The 22,923-nt window shown below is 43.4% G+C and overlaps 2 protein-coding genes across 4 annotated transcripts in view; one reads left to right on the plus strand and one right to left on the minus strand.

Moving 5' to 3' along the window:
• CTPS1 (CTP synthase 1) overlaps positions 1-22,923 on the minus strand; it is a 1,052,426-nt gene that overhangs the window by 786,640 nt on the left and 242,863 nt on the right. The window lies entirely within an intron of this gene.
• Positions 17,132-22,923, plus strand: part of SCMH1 (Scm polycomb group protein homolog 1) — a 207,877-nt gene continuing 202,085 nt past the window's right edge. For all 3 annotated transcript variants that reach the window (XM_049774735.1, XM_049774739.1, XM_049774737.1), the window contains exon 1: positions 17,132-17,246. The gene's annotated coding sequence lies outside the window, so the exon portion shown is untranslated. The remainder of the gene's footprint in view (positions 17,247-22,923) is intronic.

Raw genomic sequence — 22,923 nt, forward strand, 5'->3', positions numbered from 1 at the left:
GGAACTCAAGAGACAATACAGGATACTGGGGATCGATCCAGGTCAATTCCATGCAAGGCAAGTGAGCAACCCACTGTATCACATCTCCATTCTCTGAATGGGATATATCTTAAAGCAAGTTGTAGCCTAGTTTAAGGGTCTTACAGAAGGACTTCTGGCTCTGAAATATGGGTAGGACAGAACTGAGGGCTCCAGAGGAGGTTCTGGGTACAGTGATTGGAGGTAGTCATCAGACTATGGCGGAAACAGATGGAATTGAAGGCTTAGGCAGCCAAGGTTGAGTGATACTGGGAGATCCAACCATGTCAACTGCTATTGGGCCACTGGGCCAGAATATAAAGGAGCTTGTAGCATGGGGTCTGGCAGGACAGCAAGACAAGGAAAAACCAAAAGGATGACAAGAAAAGGGTGGACCCAACCAATTAAGGCAGAGGAGGAGGAAGCAGGCAGGAGTAGAGGGTGGAATGCAACAGAATACTGACCAGAGAAAACCCAGGTCTTTTTTTTACTACCATTCATTGCTTTAAGGGTTGTTGGAGTCGAGGGTGAGGCTCAGTGGGAGAGCATTTACTTTGTGTCATGTGAGACCTGGCTTTGATCACTAGCCAGAGAAGGAAAGAAGAAAGAGAATAAAGTAAAGAAAGAGAAATACAAGGAGAAGGAGGAGAAACAGAAGCAACAGAAGGAGATGGAAGAAGAGGAGGATGAAAAGAAATATTTGTTTATAGGTTTCCTGTGCTCAAAGACAGAGGTTTATGGTAGAGAAAGGACTTGTTTTGACCATGTGTGCTTACTGGTAAGTATGGAATAAAGAGTGAGGACAGGACGTCTGCCTTCTCGACTGACCCAAAGCACCAACCAAAAGCTGCTCAGGAACTTCAAGGTACACCAGGACTCATTTTGAGTTCTAAGGATGTTGGCAGACTTATTAGTCCTTCTAGGAATAGCAATCTCTCCATGGAGCAGGAGGAGACTTGGGTTCCCATCCATGCACAGTGACTTCATAGAACCCATCTGTATCGGACTCAGAGGGTTGGCTACATATTTCCAGAGACTAAACCCTAGTTTGGGAGCTGGGTGACATTCACTCTTCTGTCACAGCTCATCTCCTCCAATACAAAAAGGCAGCTCCTGATCCCATACAGGTTTAGATATGGTGGTAAGAGATAAGACCAGATCTACACCTGATAATGCACAGTTAATGCCTGTGAATCAGAAGAGAAGAAGAAAAGAGCAGCTTCAGTGGTAGGCTACAGGCCTGGCACTCCTAGAAGGCCATAGTATTCTCTAAAATACTAGAACACAAACACTAGACAAGACTGAGGAAGTCATGAGGCAGTTAGACCAAAAGCACACCACTTTATCATCATGTCTGAATAGAGACAAAACCACAGAAAATACTCACAACCTCCCCTCCTGGGGCCCCAGTGATAATGTTTCCTTTCCCATCACAGCCTGAGCCTTTCATCCTTTACCCTTTCCCCTCTCTGGGTACAAATTCAGGTATCTCCTCATTGAACTTAACTGATATCTCATCAATGAACTGCTTCTTCTTTCCCATAGGCTCACCCAGAGCAGGTAGCTGCTTCCCATCAGCCCTCCAAGCTCCAGTTCTGAGGCCCCTTGTCCCTCAAGGAGGGCATGCCCTTCATGCAGCAATAAATCCAGCTTTGACTATAAGGCCAATCCTCTGACTTGGCAGAAGCTCAACTTCCACAATAACTGGAGGAACACATGCATGCATGCACAGACACTACATATACACATTACATATATGTACATTACATATATAAATTTTGTCTGAAGGAACTCTTCCTTCAATTATACACTTTGAGTAACACTACTCTGCTTCTCAACAACACTGACCTGTTAGCCAGACTAACAAAATTTGGGAAGTAACTCTCAAGGTAGGGAAGAATGAAAACAAGAAGAAAAATTCATATTACCAATGTGCCAGATTTTATCTCAATCCTCACAATCATTATTATCTCAGTTTACAGATAGGAAAGCTGAGACTTATAGAAGTTCAGGAAGTTTTGGGGCCAGAATTCAAGACAGTACTAACACCAAAGCTTGGGTTCTTTATGCCTTCCAACCTATGAGTTCATTAATTCTCCCCGAGAAAGAAAAGGTGAGCAGAGATAGAGGAACTTCAGTTTCCTTACTTCTGAGATCCCTGGGCAATCTGGCCATTGTAGCCCCTCTAGCCTAGAGTCCTCCAGGGGAAACATTATCTATGATTAAAGCATGATCCATAGGAGATAAGAGGGTTATCTTAAATTCTCATTTTCGAAGTGGGAAAACAAGTTTGCAAAGGAAGGAGCCCTCTTTTGTCTGGGCACCTTCCTGTTTGCTAGGGATGAGGGTACCTCTCCCTCACTCATTGTTAAGTCAGGGGTTTTCCAGTCCAGAGAGTATTTCAGGGACCAGAGTGATAGTACAGCCGTAGGGCACCTCCTTACAAGCCATTAATCTGGATTTGATCCCTGGTACTCCATATCACCCCTGAGCCTGCCAGGAGTTCCTGAGCACAGAGCCTTGAGCTCTGCTGGATGTGGCCTCTAAACAGAAACAAGACCAGAGAGAGCTACGGATGGTAGTTTATTGAGGATTCCTGTTTGTTGGTTTTGTTGTTGTTGTTGTTATTGTTATTGTTATTGGGTCACACCGACATCGCCCAGGGGTTACTCCTGGCTCTACTCTCAGAAATCATTCCTGGTAGGCTCAGGGGACCATATGGGATGCCAGGATTCAAACCACTGACCTTCTGCATGCAAGGCAAACACCATGCTATCTTTCCGGCCCCAAGGATTCCTGTTTGTTTGATTCATTTTTATTCCTTTCCTAACCTCTCTTTCACACCCTACCCAGTTATTAAAACATGTTCCAGCATGCAGGCCTTTCCCCTTCTGTAGGAAAAGGATATGATAAGCAAGAGTAGGAACAGCCCCCACCCAGCACAGGAGACAAACACCCCAGCCTGGCTGAGATGGCTCTGTGCACCCCTGTTCTCTAGAAGTGATTGATGTCAGGGTAATCTCAGACCTCCTGCTCCCAGTGAGAAACTCCCAGCTGGACATTAGAATCTGCTTACTAACAGGTCTCAGTTTTATGAGTCTTGGCTGCTGCCTAACAAATCATTACAAACTTAAAGTAACACCTTTTTTTTTTTATCTCACATGTCTTAATGGGCAGAAATCCAAGCCTCACTTAGCCAAGTCCTCTGCCTCCAGTGTCACCAGAGACCTGAGTTGGCTCCACATCCACTGGGGGTATTGGCAGAATTCAAGCCTTTGCGGTCAAAGAGTTGAGATTGACCCTTTCTTGTTGCTGTCAGTGGAGATGCCCTTGGCACCTGTATTTTCCCACAGTTCCTGGCCAATATGCCTCCCAGCACAGAACAGGGAGCAATTGCTTCCTTAATGTCAACCCAGAGGGGGCAGCATCCTGCATGGATAACTGCTGCTACAGGTCCTATGGTACTTGTCAATTTCCTGTTCTTCTGCCCAGGGACCACACAAGCCATAACCACACATTCACAGGTAGAAAGGTGAGTGACCATCTCAAGATTCAGCTTGCCCCAAGAAGGAGGGAAACAAACCTCATAGTGTTTAACTGTGAAGGTGGTAGGTAGATCAACTGGGTCCCAGAAATCCTTGAACCAGCTCATTTCCCATAAAAATGAACAGAAGCAGGGCCAGAGCTATAGCACAGCCGTAAGGCTTTTGCCTTGCACACAGATGACCCTGGACAGACCTGGGTTTGATCCCTAGCACAGAGTCAGGAGTAACCCTTGAACACCACCAGGTGTGGCCCCAAAACCAAACCAACAACAGTAACAACAACAAAATGACCAGAAGCTCAGAGACAGAATATGATAATATATGGCAGAATCCAATGAGAATCCAGGGTCTCTAGTGCCCAAATTCCATCAGACTCCACTGCTTCTTTTTTTGCATTTTTTTTCCTTTTTGGTTTTTGGGTCACAACTGACAGTGCTCAGGGGTTACACCTGGCTTTAAGCTCAGAAATGACTCCTGGCAGACTTGAGGGACCATATGGGATGCTGGGATTTGAACCATCATACTGCGTGCAAGGCAAACACCCTACTTCCATGCTATCTCTCCAGCCCCCTTTTTCTGCATATTATCTGAACTTTGGTTGTGGGAGATTAATTTTTGGGTGGCAACTCTTAGTTTGTTGTTGTTACTATGTTTGAATTTGCTTTGCTTTTGGCAGGTCCATACCTGCCATATTTGGGGGTTACTTTTGGCTTTGTGTCTAAGAGGTGCTCAGGGGACTGTGCAAAGAATCAAAGTATGCACTCAGACTATTGAGCTATGGCTCTGGCTTCTGGAAACACTTTAAAGATGTAGTTCAGTGAACTTGGAATCTGTTGGAATATCCAGAGTACATCCAGCCTCTTAGCAAAACATTCACAGTCCTCAGTCTGCTTGGCTCAATCAAGCTTTTCCCTTTCATCTCTTCCCTCCCATTGCCCCTTGGGGCAGGATTTGTGAGTCTGCTTATACTTGCCTCCCTTCTATTGCATATTCACCCCTAAGAATGCCCTCTCTTGGGGCCAGAGAGATAGCAGGGAGGTAAGGTGTTTGCCTTGCATGCAGAAGGTCAGTGGTTCGAATCCCAGCATCCCACATGGTCCCCCTAGCCTGCCAAGAGCGATTTCTGAGTGTAAAGCCAGGAGTAACCCCTGAGCGCTGCCGGGTGTGACCCCCAAACATGTCCTCTCTTTTTGCTTTTAAAATTATTTTTATATTGCCATTTATGTAAAATGGTTACCCACTTTAAATTTTGTTTGTTTGTTTTGGGGCCACATCTGGCAGCATTCAAGGGCTACTCCTGACTCTACGCTCAGAAATCGCTCCTGGCAGACTAGGGGGACCATATGGGATGCCAAGGATTGAACCTGGGTAGCTTATATGCAAAGCAAACACCCTACCCAATGTGCTATCACTCCCCCTGCCCACTACTTAAATGGTTTGGATGAACAATAATGCCTTTCTCTTTTTATGACCAGAAAATTCAAGAAATAAACACAACTTACTACTTGTTCTTTGAATCCCACTCCAAATGCCATCTGCTCTGTGTAGTCTTCCTTAAATTTTGCAGCCAGGAATTTCTGTCTACCTCCACTCTGTACTTTAAGAACCTTCTCCATTCTCTCATATAGCCCTTTTCGTGTGTGAGAGAGTTGCTTCTGAATATTCTTTCTCCTATATAACCAGGACCTTAGAAGCCAAGTTATTTGGCATGAAACCAATTTAGTTCAAACAAGTCTATCCTGCTAACCGGCCTCATCTAGAAACTGCCACAGCCTTGTTGCAGAAGCAAGACACCACCAAGCCTGAGGAGAATATTTGTTTCAAAGCAGATGTCCTTAGAAGCTCATCACAAGCCAAACCCCACCCCACAATGTTCTCTTGGATGCTTGGATGCTTGGCTCCATTCAGTACATTTTTGCTGAATTGACTGAACCAAATTGGATCATTCAACAGTTGTAATTGAGGTATACCAAAGGATGGGCCTAGACTAAGTGTTCAGAGGTGAGTAAGAAAAGAACAGGGCATGAAAAATAAAACCCCACAAAAGAATATGAGCTTTAGACCAAAAACATGATGCAAAGGCAGACTCAATTACTTAGTAACTATACTGCCTTGTGTCAGTTATTCCATTTGTTTGGTTTTTAAGTGAAGGAGGGGACAACCATGCCTACTCATGAGTCCTGTCCTGTGGGTGATATGACAGGACAGAGAATCCCAGAACAAAGCAAGGACTCAGCAATTATTGTCACCATGACCCTTAGTCATTCATGGAGAATTGTGAGCCCCATAGCAATACATCTCCCTCACTCTGATGAATGCTGAACTAGGAGTAGGACAGCATGGAAATGGACGGCCAATGAGTCTTGCCTAGAAACATGTTCTTTCCATGGAACAGAAAGGGCAGGGAACGGCTTTCTGAGGGAGTGGAAATTGGCCAGGAGGACATCCAGCCATGGAAGCAGACTGTCCTAACACCTCCTCTTCATTTCTGTCGGTTCCCAGTTGAGGTGGCATCTAGGCCCTAAAGTTAACGCAGAGATACCAGCATCTCTTTCTGTGACAGATGACTGACGTTTTATTTCTGTGCCATCTTGGACAAGATGCCTTTCCTCACCACCAGAAATATGAAATAATCCAATCTGCAGCAAACTCAATGCTGCTATCTGAAAGGCCCTGCATTTCAAACTTGTGTTTTTGAGAATGTCAAATGAATCTCACTCCCCAAGCATGTGACAGGTTTCTGAATAGATTTCACTGAGCCTGATGCTGTTAAATGGAGACATATGTATAATGGGTGAGTGATATGGTTGCTGTGAGAACCCTTAGGATTACCCAACATTTTTACATCCATAAGGACAAAGTCTCAGTAATGTAGATCCCTAGGTACTGAGAATGTTAGAGATAGACAACCTTCTTGAGGTTTGACCTCCACATCTTCTTGATAGAGGCAGTGAGGTCAAGCCCTGAGGGAGCTGATGTTGTACACTATACATCATCTAATTCCAAAATTTCTAACACTGGATTATAGGGCTCTAAGGGTCAATCCAGTCTGCATTCCTCAAAGAAACTAACTTATGTTTATGTTGTTTTTTTTTTAATTATTCTCTTTTGGGAGTCACACCTATAGTGTTTAGAGATCACTCCCAGCTCAAGGGTCTCTCCAAATGGTGCCCAGCGGAAAAGGGATGAAACCTATGGAGTGGTTCCTGCATGCAAAATATATGTTCAGCTTATTAGCCTGTTGAGAATCTCCCCAACTTTTGTGTTGGATCCTCTAGAATTGTATGCTTTAGTAACACATTTACTTGTGGAAAAAGGATTCATTTCTTTCTGTCTTGTGAGTTGATTTTAATATGGGTATAGCCAGCTGTGTTATACTTGGCCATCTCTTTTGTATTAGGCTCTGGATATGGAAGCATCATAGAATCTGAAAGAAATTTTAGAGGTTCATGTGGTTCACTCTTCTTTTGTAAGAGAAAGAACTGTCCCAAAGTACCTAGTGAGGGAGTCCTTTCTTCCAAAGGAATTCATTCCTTTGTTGGCCACTTCAACTTTCATTGAGCAGAGTTCTTTCCCTGACTGCTCTGGGGGAAAAAAAAGGAAGGTAATAGAGTTCAGGTTGCCGAGACAGTAAGGTACCAGGTTCAGATAAAGCACTCATATTATGCTTCACCATCTTTCAAAATTCAAAGGGATGATCTTAATCTAAGACTAAATAAAGAAGCAAGTTCCAGGTTTAGAAGTAATGTACAGAAGACTATCCAGGTAAGAGGAATTTCAAGGCACCAACTCTTCCACGTCTTTGCCTCTCTTCCTCAGAGCTCTTCTAGCCCCCAGAACTAGAGCTTCTTTTGCAAATAAAATCAATTTCTGCTTCAATGCCTTTGATAATGTTTCAATATCTACTTGAGGTAAATAGTCCACACTCTTAAGCTTGATATCCAACATCTTGAGAACGCAGCTCTATCTGCAGTTTGTGGGCTCTCTCCCTGGTTTAGATAGAACCCGTCTTGAAGCATTGCTGGGTACCAGGAACCTCTGCCTGTCTGATTTTTCTGGAATTCTGTGAAAAGGTAGTGCTGTTTTACCTATTTGATTTATTTATTTATTAATTAATTTTTGGGCCACACCCAGTAGTGCTCAGCATTTACTTCTGACTCTGCACTCAGGAATCTCTCCCAGCAGGGCTCCAGGGTACCATTGTGGTACTGAGGATTGAAACTGTATGCAAGGCAAACACCTTACAGGTTGTACATACGCTCCTGCCCCTTGTTCATTTTAAAGATGAGGATACTTTTCATCTGTTGAGGTACTTTGAGAGTAAGTTTACTCAAACATGTAGACTCTGTTTTGTGTTAATTAAGCCACATCTAAATATGAGCTATGAGTGATGCATGCCAACTTTAAGATTTTAGTCACTGGGCCGGAGAAATAGCACAGCGGCGTTTGCCTTGCAAGCAGCTGATCCAGGGCCAAAGGTGGTTGTTTCAAATCCCGGTGTCCCATATGGTCCCCCGTGCCTGCCAGGAGCTATTTCTGAGCAGACAGCCAGGAGTAACCCCTGAGCACCACCAAGTGTGGCCCAAAAACCAAATAAATAAATAAATAAATAAATAAATAAATAAATAAATAAATAAATAAATAAAGATTTTAGTCATGAAGTGAGTTTGTAGCCAGCTGATGCCTTTAGATAATTTTCCCATCACCAATTTTAATTTAATACACTTCATTGTGCCCACCCCCAGTGCTCCAGTGACTGATTAGTGACTGGCTTATGGGAGGTTGGAACAATAGTACAGTGGATCCCATATGGTCCCCTGAGTCTGCCAGGAGTAATTCCTGAGTAGACCTAAGAGTAACCCTAGGGAACTTGTAGGTGTGGTCCTAAACTTTTTTAAGGGACAACTAGGGACAAAAAGAATGAGAGCTGGGGCTGGAGTGATAGCATGGAGGTAAGGCATTTGCCTTTCATGCAGAAGGTCACTGGTTCGAATCCCGGCATCCATATGGTCCCCTGAGCCTGCCAGGAGTGATTTCTGAGTGTAGAGCCAGGAGTAACCCCTGAGCACTGCCAGGTGTGACCCAAAACCAAACAAAAAGAAAACAAACAAAAAAAGAATGAGAGCTTTTGTAAGGATGTATGACCAAACCCTAAAGAAAAGGCAGGTTGAATTAATGATCACCTTCCTAACAATAACAGCCTTTATCTAGAAGCTCAGACAGAGCCTAGAGTTTGTCAGTGTTTCCTGGATCTATTTTTGTTTGATATTTTATGAGAGGAACAAGAGTAGAAGTGTCTAGATAAACAAGGAGATTGAAACTTAACACTCTCCCTGCAACGCTCTCAAACCCTCAAACAGATGAGCAGCTCCCTAGGAGTTAAAGTATAGACAGTCTGATTGCTAACTCTCTGCTCTATAGTCTGGGGCTGGCAGGGCCCTACCACGCACACTCATACTGTGAATATCCATTGAGCACCGTCATACTCTGGTGTGGGCAGAGGTGCTGGGTGAAGAGATGAGAGCCAGGAGAGTGTTCTCGTCTTTGGGAGCTGAGCTTCTCTGGCAGACAAAATGAACACACTAACCTGACATGGGTGCTAATGAGAGAGAATGCGCTTCTGAGGAGAGCATGAGTCTGACCCAGTCTGGGGAGAGGATGGAAGGGAGGGACTCAGCAAGGATCTGGTTGAGTAGATAGGTGAGTAGGAGTGAAGCTGGTGATGGTGGGAGAAAGAGGAAGGAGCAAGAAACTAAAGGAGGGAGGAGGTACAAATTGCTTCACATATAAGAAGCAATTTTAAAAGTTCCCACTAAATGTGGGGAGAATGATAAGTATTTCAGAGTTTGATTCAAGTTCAAGAAACTGGGAAAGTAGACAGGGCTAGTAAAGTGCTTGCTGTGTGTTAGGCACGGTAAGAAGATTCTCACTTAGAATGCCTGGATTGTATATGGTTCAATATGGTTCCCTGAGCATCACCATGAGTTAATTCCTGAGTGCAGAGTCAGGTGTAACTCCTGAGCACAACTGAGTGTGGACCAAACAAAAAACAAAGGAAAAAAGAAGTGCATCAAGAGCCTTGCAGACATTACCTCAGATCCAAAATCTCTGTGGGCCTCCAGCCAAGGACTTCTCCTTGTACATTTTTAGTAAAATGAGGACTAGACTAAGGCCCAGTTTGATCTCTGCCTCTGGCATAGGAGTACCAAAGCAGCCTCTCTGCCATGTTCTCAAAAATTCTGGTTAACTTGATGACATGATCTGAACCTGCTTCTACAAGTCACAGGTAAGATAGTCAAGAGGGAAAGAATTGTTTTCAACATCACAGCATTGGCCATCAGGCCATTTTCCCATCAGGCCTCCTGCAAATAGATGCAGGATTTGTGAAGGATGGAGATGAAAACAGATTTGGCAGGATTGCTGTGATCAGGATTAGTGCTTTGGGAAAGGGTCAGATGGTGAGTTCTAGGGAGTATAGAGTATGTGTGAACAGATCATGATGAGCCAGGGAGACTGGAGGACATAAAATTTGTCATGAGTTCTGGATGCACAGAGGAGACTCAGTAGAGGCATGCACACAGGAGAAAACCAAGAACCTGGTGAAGCCAGCCAAGACCATTGCTTCAACACCTCACTAACTCCTCCTATTCTGTGACCCACCAGCCTCCCCCACCCATGACATCAAGTGGCTTCCAGTAGAGAAAAGATAAAAGTTTTTAAATGGAGGGGCCAGAGTGGTGGCGCAATGGTATGGTGTTTGCCTTGCATGTGGCTCATCCAGGACAGATCTCAGTTCAATCCCTGGCATCCCATATAGTCCCCTTAGCCCGGGGAGATTTTTGATTGTATGTATAGCCAGGAGTGACACCCATGAGTGTCACCAGGTGTGGCTCCAAAACCAAAACCAACCAAACAAAAAGTTTTTAATGGACTCTACTAATGGCAAATGGAGGGAACTAGAATAAACTATTGGATATTCACAGAAACATTCTATGCATTTTCAAGATATCCCCAGGATTCCTAGTCACTGGTCCTGGTCCTGCTTAATCTCTAGGACAGTGTCTATGTCAGATTTTACTGTTGTGATTTGGTTCTCTTATGCCAGTTTTCACTGTTGTGATTTGGTTCTGTTATGCCAGTATTTCTTAGATTATCCTGGCAAACCTGACCTCATTACACATCATTTAAAAGTTGTGAGTTTTCTTTAACTAGTTGAAGAAGGAAGAAAGAAGACACAATGAAGTGAGAGAGAATTTTATGTGATAGACATTGCCTGTGATGAGATGGAGAGGGCCAGCTGGCAATGACTGAGAGGGATCTGCCATTGGCAGCAAGCAAGATAGACCTGGCACCACAAAGAAGTGAATTCGGCCAACAGACTGAGGGCACTTGGAGCAGGCCTTTTCCCATCAGGCCTCCAGAGAAGAAGGTGGCTGCCAACACTTTGAGTTTAGCCCTGAAAACCCCCTGAGCAGAGAACTTAGCCACCCCCTACCAGACTTAAAAGCTACAGGACTGTGAGCTAATCAATGCATGCTAACCTTCAAAGCACATAATCATTTGTTAGGGAGCAAAAAATCACTGTGCTCTAACTGTTCTTGTATTCATTTCCCTACCTGTGAGAAAGCCTGATGGGGTTCTAATAAAAACCTTTACTCTCCTCTGTTTTACTTGTCATAAGAGTCTTCTCTAATTTTATTGAATCATTTAAAAATGTAGAAAACATTAGAGCACCTGGGCCATATGTTAACCAGATTTGGCCCACACTTGATCCATTGACTAATGTTTGTCCATGCGGGTCTAGATTATTTTATTTTATTTATTTATTTATTTTGGTTTTTGGGCCACATCCTTTCGATGCTCCTGGCTATGCGCTCAGAAATCGCTCCTGGCTCCCGGGGACTATATGAGACGCCGGGGGATCGAACCACAATCCGTCCTAGGCTAGCACTTGCAAGGCAGATGCCTTACCTCTAGCATCACAGCTCTGGCCCCTATTTTATTTTACTTTTTAAAATAATCTTATACAGATATTCTACAAGTATTCAATTAAAATTTTTATTAGTTATCAGGTTAAAGAAATTCAGAGGTCCTGGTGTCAATCTGATGCTGACCCTACCCCGAGGAACCTCCCTGCATAAGTGGGCTAGAAGTCAAGCTTATCACGGTGGTGCAAAGAGATACTGGCCTTCAGACATGGAGGGTGCTTGCTATGAGAGCTCTGGAACATTCCATTTCACTTGGGCACAGTGGTTGAGAAAGTGAGTTCATCTGTAGGTTGAACTGGCTCCCTCACTTACTAGCTCTAAGACCTAGCTGGGCCTCAGTTTTCACATCTATCAAGATCCTAATTAGTATTTTCTGTAAGATAATTTTGTGAAAATTGTCACAAGAATTAGATAGGATACTATATGTAAAGTGCCTACAAGAATGTTTTGTTGTTGTTGTTTTTTGTTTTTTTGGGTCACACCCGGCAGTGCTCAGGGGTTACTCCTGGCTCTATGCTCAGAAATCACCCCTGGCAGGCACAGGAGACCATATGAGACACCGAGATTCGAACCACCGTCCTTTTGCATGAAAGGCAAATGCCTTACCTCCATGCTATCTCTCTGGCCCCTACAAGAATGTTTTATAGTAAGTTGTATATTGATAGTTTTTAATCAATTAAGTTGGCAGAGGGTCATGGCAGGCTTTGTGAGGAGAATTTTAAATCAGGTTTTTCTAAAATTCTTTTTTGATTGATTGAGGCTCTATTAATTATAATAATGTACATGATGGTTTCCTATGCATATAATTTCAACACCATACTTCTCACCAGTGTAAATCAAGAGGAGTTTTAAGAAAGGGATGGCCCCTTGTTTCATTTTAGATCTAACTTATTATATTTTTAGTCACTTTTCGTTTCTGTTTTGTTTTGTTTTTGGGTCATACCCGGCAGCCCTCAGCAGTTACTCCTGGCTCTACGCTCAGAAATCACTCCTGGCAGGCTCGGGAGACCTTATGAGATACTGGGATTTGAACCACTGTCCTTCTGCATGCAAGACAAATGTCCTACCTCCATGCTATCTCTACAGTCCCCATTTTTCTTTTTCCTTTTTTTTTTTTTTGTTTTGTTTTGTTTTTGAGTCACTTTTTCAAGACAGGGCCTATTTAGGGGACAGTGCCAAGCATTGAATTCATTGAATTGAATTCAGGGAGTCCAACATGCAAGGCATGTGTTCTATCACTTGAGTTTCCCCTAGTCCAAGTTTTGGGTTTTTACTGTATGAAGTTTGAAGACTATAGATAGAAATGGAGCTAGGGACAAAGAAGTCTGAGAGAGAGAGAGAGAGAGAGAGAGAGAGAGAGAGAGAGAGAGAGAGAGAGAGAGAGAGAGAGAGAGAGAGTGAGAGAGAGAGAGAGAGAGAGAGAGAGAGAGAGAGAGAGAGAGAGAGGGAGAGTTGATAATTTAAGCTAAATGTACTGAGGTAATCCTTTCATGATAATGCTGTGAAAGGTAAAAGATTTTATAGAGCAAACAAAGCAGAGAAGTCAAGGCTAACTCTGTGGCCTTTAGTCGATCTTTCTGGTGCTTCATCCCATGACTGACCCTCAGCTCTCAGAGACAACTGTATTCCGCCTAGGAAGTCTGGATGACTTACCTTCCCACTTCAGCAAGTTAAGGTCAGATAAGAAGGCACAATGACAGAGAATAACAGCTGACAGCCAGAAACTTGAAAAACCCCCAAGAGTACTCCAGTCCCCAAAGCAGAGCATTTTAGGTCTCTTTATTTAGGGCTAATATAGTCCTTAATGACTCAAAAGCCCACAAAAATTTCTTTATAGTGAAGCATAGTATTGATACTAATTCATGTCTACAATAAATTAAGAAAACTCTGGGGTTGGAGAGATGGCATGGAGGTAGAGTGTTTGCTTTTCATGCAGAAGGACAGTGGTTCGAATCCCAGCATCCCATATGGTCCCCCATGCCTGCCAGGAGCAACTTCTGAGTGCAGAGCCAGGAATAACCCCTGAGTGCTGCTGGATGTGACCCCCCCCCAAAAATTAAGAAAACTCTACATTTTTATAATAAAATTTTATTTATTTTAAATTTCCATTAAAAGTAAATACATTTCCATTAAAAAATCTCCCCAAACCATTACATCTCCCCCTTGGGCCCTATATATTAGATATCAGGAGGCTAGAACATTTATAATATATTTTAAAATAGGTAATTCTGATATGCATATTTATAATTTTAACTTAATTTTAGTATCATGATTTACAAAAATTTTAATAACATAGTTTCAAGACATTCAATATTCCCTCTCCAAACACACCAATATTAGAGTCCTTCTATTAATGATCTAAGGTTTAATCTCTCCCTACTCTGCTTCCTTAATTATTTAAAAAAATTAATTATTAAAGTTTGGGTCCTTAGCTTACAATGCCCCTATAATTTTGATGTACATAGTTACCTCACTTCTGCAAGACCTTTAACCAATGCCCTTATGTTATCTTCAGGCTGCCTGCATTCTTTTTTATTTATTTTTAATGCTAAAGGAATAGATCCCCGGCACTCTAGAATACCTAAGCAGCCTTCCAGAATGTAGAGATTTTGATACAGCTGTTTTCCCTCTCATGACCTGAAGAGTCCTTGGTATATGCAATAATATCCTTAGCGGTATCATTTGGAGAACCCATTGCAAAAATTTTCATGCAATCATTGGTAATTTCTTCCTTTCCTTTATGCCTCTGTGACTTGAGTGCTTTTAAGAAAATGGTGAAACAAGAGGCCAGAGTAATAGTATAGTGGGTAAGCTAATTGCCTTGCACATGGCTGGTCCAGGTTCCATCTGTGGCACCCCATATGGTCTCTGAGTGCAAAGCCAGGGCCGAGCTCTGAGCATGTAGCCCTAAACAAACAAAAAAGTGAATGAGGAGACTGCTAAAGTCAGAGAGGGATACAACAACCACAAAATAGCAAATCCTCATTGCCTGAGGTTGAGCAGAAACAGGCATAGACCACATGCCCTGGTACTGACGTGGGAGGGTGAACGGATTCCAAAATAAGGACCGAAGAGACGGGGAATCAGTTGTGTCCTGCTGTTGCTATGAAAACATTCCACTCACTTTCCTGTTTTTGTTTTTTTTTCCTGCACTGCCTTTCGAACTCTTTCCTCAAGGCTTAACTTGGGCCTTTCTGAAATGCAAATCTGATTGTCTTTCCCCTCTTAAAACTTCAATAGCCTAGATCAGAAATCATAAACCCTTAGGACCTCAGGACCTCTTTCTTAGTAATTACTGAAAACCTTGAAGAGCCTTGTTATTACTAGTTCTATCACTATTTTGTCATATTAAAAATGAAAACATGGACTTTTTTTTTTTTATAAATTCTTATTAATTCACTAAAATTATAACGGCAATCCGGAAATAAGTCAAGAGGCTAGTGCACAGACCGGAGAGATAGGAGGGCTAAGTGTCTGCTTCATACATGACCAACATTGGTTCAATCCCCTGACCATATATGAACCCCCAAGTACAAGGCCAGAGGTGACCCTAGTATCTCTCGGTGTGTTCCTAACTCCAGAAACAGGTACATACTACATGTTTATGTAGTGTGCATGCTCTGCTTGCCAGAGGTCTAAGATTCCTGGCACTGCATGGTTCTCTGAGCAACGACCTCAGAGAATGAAGCTGGGAGTTTCCTGAACACTGCAAGGTGTGGCCAAACCCTGCTAATTATAATAATAAATATGCTTCTTTTTGGAGTCACCAAAGCTATATTCAGCTGTGCCAAGGCGGTTGGGAGGTGCCAGGGATTAAACCTGGGGCCCCTGTGAATGCTAAGTCTTCGCTCCATCCCCTTTTAATTATCTCCCAAGTCTCCCATTAAGGTGCTACAATTTTAATTTAAAACGTTTTTTTAGAGAAAAAAAATCATGCTTTTTCACTTATGCAAACAAAATCTCTAACACCCGGATGAAAGAAAACAGCTGGATGCTGAAATCTGTTTCTGCATTTAATCTGTTGCAATATACCCCTCAGCCTATGGAAAACTTCACAGTACCCGTGTGAAAGAGGAGAGAGAGAGAGAAGAAAAGCAGATAACCTTTGGCCCTGTTACAAAAATAATTCATAGCTCAGAGCTTCCTGGAAGGATTTTGGAGACCCCCAGGGACCTCAAAATCACCCTATGAAAACCACTAACCTACAAAGTCAGTTACTTACAAAGTAAGTTAGTCGCACAAGGACAGTCAATGTCATTCTACCAGGGGTCTCAAACTCAATTTACCTGGGGGCCGCAGGAGGCAAAGTCAGGGTGATCCTTGAGTGCAAAGTCAGTAGTAAGGCTTGAACATTGGGGGGTGTGACCCAAACAACTAAAACAAAACAAAACAGAAAAAGATTCCTCTAGGGCAGGGCCACAAAATGAGGGCCGTTTGCGGCCCGCGGGTCGCGAGTTTGAATTCCTCGCCAGCTCTGACAGCAGCAGCAGCAGAGAGAGACGCTGCTCTCTCTAATCCACCTCTGCCAGCATAGAGGCTGCAATAGAGGACCACGTCCTGTTCGACCCCCTTAGTCAACCAGATCGCGGCTGGCTCGGGACACCTTCACTAACTCTGGGGCTCGGATCAGTGCAGAGGTTTTGAAGCCGGACAAGCAGAAGACGAATCTCCATGCAGCTGAGCGAAGTGGACACCTTTTCTGAGCTCCCTTTTGCGCACAATTGAACGAGGGTAATCTGGGGCGGGGGTGGACGTGGTGGTTAAATTTATCATTTTAGCAGCTCTGATAAAAAAATGATGCACCGATTGAGGCTGTAGCTCAGGATGGACTCCTTACCTGTACCATAAAACAACCACCCCCTAAAGGAAAGCAAGCAAGCAAAAAAAAAAAAAAAGCTCTCATGAACATCTGCAAAAGCCACCACCTCAAAAAATCAAATTCGGTCGATCCTTTGTCATGCCTGGCACCGGAGAGCTAGAGTGTGTACTTTAGTAAGCCAGAGAAGATGAAGGCTGGGAAAAGTCCCCTTCGCACAGTCTTGGGAGAGTCTCCCCAGCTTGACCTGATTTGAACCTCAAGCCTCTGGGGGCTGCGGGCTGTCTCACAGGTTAAGACAGACAGCAGAGGCCTGTGGTGGAGACGCCGGGTTAACTCGCTCCAGGTCCTCCCTTTGCACAGCTGGCGCGGGGTTCCGAATTACACATCTGTCTGTCTCTCTCTCTTGCGCTCCAGGCGGGAGGCCACGCCCGGCGTCCACTGGAGTGCGGGAACCGAGAACCCAGTAAGTAAGTAACCTCGGGGGTGGGGTTGGCCCAGTCTCCGCACCTGTCCACGCGAGGCCCCGGCTGGATGCAAACCAAAGCCCCTGAGACGCCTCTCCAGGACTCAGTTTACCTACGTTTCCAGACGCGGCGCGGAGAGGCTGCGGGGCGCTGGGACACCCCCGGGGCCTGACCGCTCGGCGGCGCGCTGCCCCGTGTGCAGGAGCCCCAACGGCCCCGGCCAGGGGGGCGGGGTTGGGAGCCCCCGCCCCGCGCCCTCCCGCCGCCGCCGCCGCAGCTGCCACCGCGGCCGAGCCCCCCGCTCCCGCCCGCCCGCCGCCCGCCCCCTTGGCGCGTCCTCGCTCGCTCCCTGGCGCACGGGAACATGGCGGCGGCGACGGAGTGAGCCGGGCCCGCCGTGGCGCGCCCGCAGGTAAGGCTCGGGGCCGCCCCCCGTTTCCCCGGGCCGCTGCCCCCCGACCTCGGACCGGGCGGGCCGAGGAGCTGAGACGGGCCGGGTGGCCTGTCTGCAGTCCGATCGCGCCCGCGGCCCCTGCCCGCCGTGCCAGCGCGGGCGGCCCGGAGCTCTTCTGCGAGCCGCGGGCGCAGGGACAGGGACAGGCGGGGCCGGGTGTCCAGCCAGCGGCCCGGACGCCGTAGGGACCCGGCGGCGGAGGAGGGGAGGAGGAAGCCGGGCACAGGAAACTAACTCCAGGGCAGGGCGAGCGAGCAAATGGGGGCTGGCACTGCAGGGCGGCGGGCAAGGGCTGGCTCGGGGCCCAGCGCGGGCAGCGGCTGGCTGTCAGTCTGCAAGAGCGGGCGGGCGGGCGGGCGATCTGCTGAGCGGAGCGACCGGAGAGAGGGCAGTGTTTTCGACACAATCCGGGGTGTCAGGGGCCCGGAGCTGTCATTAGCTGTCAGTAGAGGCTTCTTTTAAAACCTAGCCCCGGGTACGAGCCGCTGCGCACCGGCTACCAGGTGGGCAAGGAACCAGAAGCGGTTGTCCACGTGGACACCACCACCACCGTGGGTCAGCCCTGGGTGCAAGGAAAAAGAGGCTGGGCAAGGAGACCTGTGCAGACTGGAAGAGAATTGAAATGTCAGCTAGGATCTATCTCCCTTTCTCATCGTGTCAAACTAAAATCGTTTTTGAAAATCGCTGATCTACTTCCCCGGTTAGTAGCAACTTATTTCAACACCTCTCCGTGATTGGAAACCGTGTTTACTTACCCCCCAAGAAGAGGATTCCTTTTTTTTTTGAGTTATAGAAGTGCGTTTTGTTGTTTCCCCAGGCGTAGTTTTCTTTTTCTTCTTCTTCTTCTATGGATGGGGAGTCCTGTCTTTTTTTCCCCCAAATCACAGAAGGTTACACATAGCTGTGCCCTCTCTGCCTCTGCCACTGGGTTTTCTGAGTTTTTAGTTCTTAATAACCTCCTTAAACGAGTTTGTTTTTCTATTGTAATTGAGGAGACAAGACCTATTCAGTTTTCTTCAAGAAGCGCTTTAACTGAAAGGATTGACCTACCTAAATAAAAAGTTTTCTACTCCCTTCCTCATTTCTGTGCTGTTTGAAGTTAAAAAGAGAAATAACAATCCTGTGCATGCAAGCAAACTAAAAGACACCCTATTTTGTGGAAATTTCTGGGGTTTCCCTCTTTTGAATAACATAGACTTTATCCATTGAGCTACTGTTTGTCAAAGTATTGCAATGCTCTTTATAAATTTAGTCCTTATTATTCTTACTATGCAAAAGGATTGGGACCCAGTTTGGTGACAAACTGGAATTTAATATATTTTGTTAGACAGGAAAATAGGCCTTATTACATTGAACACTTTATTCTTTTCTTTTTTTAAACTTCCAGCAGAAGAACCAGTATTACTATGAAAAAGAACATGTTTGTTGCTTAATAAATTAGCCTGGGTATATTAAATTATGCATTTGTTAAGAAACATCTTTAACCCCTATTTAAGCAACCTATGTTAGTTTAAATTTTAAATCCAGATGAGATGGCTGGCCTTGTAGATAAACAGTGAAGTGCCTGCATCTCAAAACATGTTCATATTCTAAGTAACCTCACTGTTTATTTTTTTTTTTTTTTTATTTTTTTTTTTTTTTGTGGTTTTTGGGTCACACCCGGCAGTGCTCAGGGATTATTCCTGGCTCCAGGCTCAGAAATTGTTCCTGGCAGGCACGGGGGACCATATGGGACGCCGGGATTCGAACCGATGACCTCCTGCATGAAAGGCAAACGCCTTACCTCCATGCTATCTCTCCGGCCCCATTATTTTTATAAAAACACATAGCAGTTAGAATTGGGTCTTTAGTTTCATTCTTAAATCGTGCGTGTGTGTATGTGTGTGTGTGTGTGTGTGTGTGTGTGTGTGTGTGTGTGTGTGTAGAGGAGACTGATCAGTGATTTTGAAAAGTTTGCAACACATGTGCTAAGTTTTGTTTTCTGGTATGTTTTTGCAAATGCTGTGGGTTAAAGAAAACCTTTATGTAGGTTGTAGTAAAAGTGTGCATAGCCCATCCTAGATAAATCCAGTAAAAGTTCTGTTTCCTTTTTTTCCAAGAACTTAATGTTTATGGTAGGAAACAGTGAAAACTTGGTGAGAAAGAATTGGTGTGAATGTATACCCTACTGATCCTTTAAACCTAAAGTTTTCTAATCCTCCCTGTACACATAGTTATTTACCACATTGAGCACTGTACTGGGTTCTATAATTATTCCTTTTCTAATCCTTGTGGAACTGGATTATAAAGTATGCTGGATTATAAAATATAAGGCAAGAGCTCTACACAGCTTTTGACTTTCTTAGAACTTGAGGAAAGGCTTTGGGAAGAGAGGAACTTCAGAACAAATTCTGTTTGATGGTTTGGGGCCACCCCTGACAGTACTCACGGCTTAATTGTGGGTCTGTGCTCAGGGATCACTCCTGATGGTGATGTAGGGGACCACCTGGGAGATGCTAAGGATCAAACTTGGATCAGCTACACGCAAGACAAGCACCCTACCCACTGTACTCTTTTCCAAGCCCTGATCTAAGTCTTAAGTGACTCGTAGGATTAAGTCTGGCAAGGATCAGTTTAAAAAATGTGCTTCTGAGGTAGCATGTTGGGAAAGGCATCAATGTGAGAAAATGAATGTCGTGCATACAGAACCATGAACAGTTTGGGGCTGCTAAGAATATAACAAGGAAGGCATAAATGCCAAGTTGTCAGGATGGAATACATACAAAAGCCAGGTCATAGTCTATACCTTGAATGCCTAAGTACCGGTATCTTGAAATTAATAGAGTAGGTGATTATTTTAATTGCTGGATGCTTTTTATCCAGCATAATTGAGGAACATTTTAAAACTGGGATTATAGGAATGAAGGAGAAAGGGATGAGGTGGATAGAATCATATTTTCTGATATGCAGAGGAAGGGTGAGGAGTCTTGTGAGATGTAAAGGGCTTGGCCTGGATGATTAGGGGAATAGTAGAGTTAACGTTGAGAGAAAATAATAGATGATGAACTCAGCTTTGAACGTGAAGATTTTGTGATATCCTGCATTAGATAAATGAGCAAAGCTAGAAGTAAACAGGAAAAGAAGGTTGTGGTCAAAGACTGTTACTGGGTTAAATTGATGTCTCTGTGACAGCTAGGTCTGTGTGTGGCTGAAATACTGCAGGGGTAGAGGTCAGTGAAGCAGAGGATGGCATGGAATTGTGAATCTATCGTATTGAGCGAGTCATTTCTTTGTATAGTGATGTGATTTAGGATGCCTGGATGGTGGAGAAGGGAAGAGGATTGTGACCCAGGTGTAGAGAACATAGGGGATTAATTGGAAGGGTATAAATGATGGAGGGGGGGAGGGAGTGATGTAACCAGATGGTATGAAATACAAAGGAGATTTTAAGTGCATGATTAGAAAAGTCATGATTTCGGATGTTTTAACTTTTCCTTCTTGGAAGGAGGGTTTTAATCTCTTCACTTATCTATTTGCTCTAGAGTCTAGAGAGTCTGTTATTAATCTGGGAAAGTAGGATATATAAGTGCCCTATGACATATCCTTTTTGCTAACACGATGACAAAAGGCAGCCTCAGGTGATTAAAGATGGATAAGATAAGCAATTATACTTCTCATTGTATAAGATAATCAGATATCAGATGTATAAGATAATCAGATATACTTCCGTTTCTGGGAAAGATATAATGGAAATAGTTGGGCTTTGATTCGGAAAGACCAGGGCTCTTCAGACCAAAATCTAGACACTCATTGCTTTAAGGACACATAAGCAGATTGTTTAATCTGTGACTTTTACTATCCTTATCTATATAAAACAAGTTGATTTAGGGAGTCATGAAGATGGCGTAAAATAATACACTTATACATATAAATATTTATATGATAAATGTAGTCACAAGAAAAACAATAGACATTTCATAGATACAAAGTAATAGCTAGTTTCATTACCTGAAGGGACTTGAGCTCTGTTGGCAGAAATGAAATTTTTCATGCTTATCTAAATTACAGCAGTAAGTAATCTAAGGGGGATAAAAGCAAAATAGGATAGGAGTTCAAAGGAGGGAGCCATCATTTATCAATTTTGGGATTTTTTTTTTGTAGAAATTAGAACTTTATTATAAATATTTCTAGAATATAAACTGATTTCTAGAATATTAACTTTGAAATTTTAAAACTTTTGCAACATAGGTTTATTATTGTATTTAATTTTCCACTTCCCAATCTCAAAAATACACTGCAAGTTAGATCTAATAAAGAAAAAATCAACCTAAATTTCTTCAGAGAAAACTAGTGAATATAAAACTGCCCCACCCAAATTGAAAACAAACACAATCAAGAAATAGATTCTGAAAAGAATTTTGGGATTTTTTTAACTGGATCTTAAAGGTTAAGAAAGAATTTACCAGATAATAAATTTACCAGAAATAAAAACTCCTTTGGATGCAAGGAATTCCTCAGATGGAATATGTAGATATTAGAAGTAAAGAGGCTAAGAAGGAGAAGAATAGCAGCAAGTATCTGTAGAGGATTTAATTTTATTTTTGCATATTATATGAATTCATATAATCCTGCTTGGTAGGGAAACAGGCACCTAACATTAAATAATGTGTCCTGAGTTCCAGAGCTAGATAAGTGATGGAACCAGATTTAAACTCTGGCATTCTAGATTCAAAAGCTATGCTCTTGGTCAGTAAACTGTACTCTGAAACACTAACTACACAGGCAAATGTCAGGAGAAAAAGTCTTTAAGTGCCGAGGGAAAAAGTCAAGTTTTAACAAGAAAGTAACGAAAGGCTCAAAGGAGATAAAGTAGGAATACGACAAAGAAATAATTGGATATTTAAAAAGATTTTCTATTGTGTACTGAGGTATAGTAAGGATTACCAAGATTAGAGAGATGTGGGAACGATAACTCTGATCTGCTGTGTTTTTGCTTGCAGGAGATCTGAGGTGCTTTTCTGGCACCAGTTAGTCCTCCAAGCACAGAGTTTGGAGTAACTTCCAACACCCCCAATAAAGCATAGGCGAGATGTGGATACATCAGAATAGTAGTGATTCTGGACCAGTGATTCATCCGCTTATGAAAACTTGTCAGGGTTACTATTCAAAATATTTTAAATCTTGTCTAAGATATTTAGATGTTTAGTTTTCTATCTCTTCATTTGAATAAGAATAGAACTTAGGCTGATGATGATCAGTGGATTTTTCTGAACTGGAAGATATTGTAATGAGGAGAACTTTTCCTTCTTTTTTGTTGTGCTTTTTTTGCCCTCCGGCTACATCTAGTGATGGATACGGGTTACTTCTGGCTCTGCACTCAGGAATTACTTCTGTCAGTGTTTGGGGGCCATATGGGATGCCGGAGATCCAACCTGGGCCAGCCACATTCAAAGCAAGTACTGTACTATGCTGTACTATGGTTTTAGATTCTATAATGTATTCTGTAATTCAGTACTTAAAAATCTGATATTTAGTCGTATATAAGGGGAGGACAGGGCACTTAAAATACTATATTCTGTAAAAAGAATTATATCTTGCTGATTAGGAATACCATCCAAGGTCTGTGATCCTTGATTTCTTCCAATCAAGAAAACTG

This window comes from Suncus etruscus, chromosome 6 (genome assembly GCF_024139225.1).
Source record: "Suncus etruscus isolate mSunEtr1 chromosome 6, mSunEtr1.pri.cur, whole genome shotgun sequence".
NCBI lineage: Eukaryota > Metazoa > Chordata > Mammalia > Eulipotyphla > Soricidae > Suncus > Suncus etruscus.